Genomic DNA, 1,096 nt, shown 5'->3' with positions numbered 1-1,096 from the left:
TTTTATTTTGCAGCCTGTATTTCACGCTCTGTTTTGCACTTCTGTTTTATGTCACGTCGCTTTCGGCAATCGGGTATAGGCGCTGGAAAGTCACCTCTGTAAAGTCTGCACTGCTGCCGAATGAATGAGCGCAGTCTGGGTTTTGGGCACAATGACCCAATACGTCGTCCACAAGGACGTGTGGCTCACCGATGTACGTTTTGAGCAATTTCGGACGAAAATGGACTTGGAACAGAGCAAATGTTTGATCAGGCCATACGGAAAATTCTTGTTGGGTGGAGTAGTTATTTCTTAGTTTTGCTGTTGACTGTTAGAGAAAATCCCCATTATTGTTGATTGCTATGTGAAATAACAGATCTGCCAGTGTTATTTTGGCACGTATAAAGGGTCTGTCTTCAGCAGCCGCTGTGGCTTACGGCCACACCACCCTGAGCGCGCCCGATCTCGTCTGATCTCGGAAGCTAAGCAGGGTCGGGCCTGGTTAGTACTTGGATGGGAGACCGCCTGGGAATACCAGGTGCCGTAAGCTTTTGTCCCCATCTTTTCCTGCCTATCTTACAGCAGCAGAATGCCGCTTCCTCTGTAGTTGAGACAGGGCACGCCCAAACTACTTTTATTTTGCAGCCTGTATTTCACGCTCTGTTTTGCACTTCTGTTTTTATGTCACGTCGCTTTCGGCAATCGGGTATTAGGCGCTGGAAAGTCACCTCTGTAAAGTCTGCACTGCTGCCGAATGAATGAGCGCAGTCTGGGTTTTGGGCACAATGACCCAATACGTCGTCCACAAGGACGTGTGGGCTCACCGATGTACGTTTTGAGCAATTTCGGACGAAAATGGACTTGGAACAGAGCCAAATGTTTGATCAGGCCATACGGAAAATTCTTGTTGGGTGGAGTAGTTATTTCTTAGTTTTGCTGTTGACTGTTAGAGAAAATCCCCATTATTGTTGATTGCTATGTGAAATAACCAGATCTGCCAGTGTTATTTTGGCACGTATAAAGGGTCTGTCTTCAGCAGCCGCTGTGGCTTACGGCCACACCACCCTGAGCGCGCCCGATCTCGTCTGATCTCGGAAGCTAAGCAGGGTCGGGCCTG

At 48.4% G+C, this 1,096-nt stretch overlaps 2 non-coding genes across 2 annotated transcripts in view; both read left to right on the top strand.

Moving 5' to 3' along the window:
* The first annotated feature begins 410 nt into the window (after positions 1 to 410).
* On the top strand, positions 411 to 529 carry LOC127141882 (5S ribosomal RNA). The gene has a single exon (XR_007812390.1). It is a non-coding gene; the product is annotated as a 5S ribosomal RNA (ribosomal RNA).
* Positions 530 to 1,026: 497 nt separating this feature from the next.
* LOC127141881 (5S ribosomal RNA) overlaps positions 1,027 to 1,096 on the top strand; it is a 119-nt gene continuing 49 nt past the window's right edge. Inside the window, exon 1 of the ribosomal RNA XR_007812389.1 lies at positions 1,027 to 1,096. This exon is cut by the window's right edge and continues 49 nt beyond it. This is a non-coding gene — a ribosomal RNA (5S ribosomal RNA).

This window comes from Lates calcarifer, unplaced genomic scaffold, assembly GCF_001640805.2.
Source record: "Lates calcarifer isolate ASB-BC8 unplaced genomic scaffold, TLL_Latcal_v3 _unitig_5774_quiver_870, whole genome shotgun sequence".
Taxonomy (NCBI): Eukaryota; Metazoa; Chordata; class Actinopteri; family Centropomidae; genus Lates; species Lates calcarifer.
Note: the sequence above shows the minus strand (reverse complement) of the source record. Positions and strands in the feature narration are given on the sequence as shown.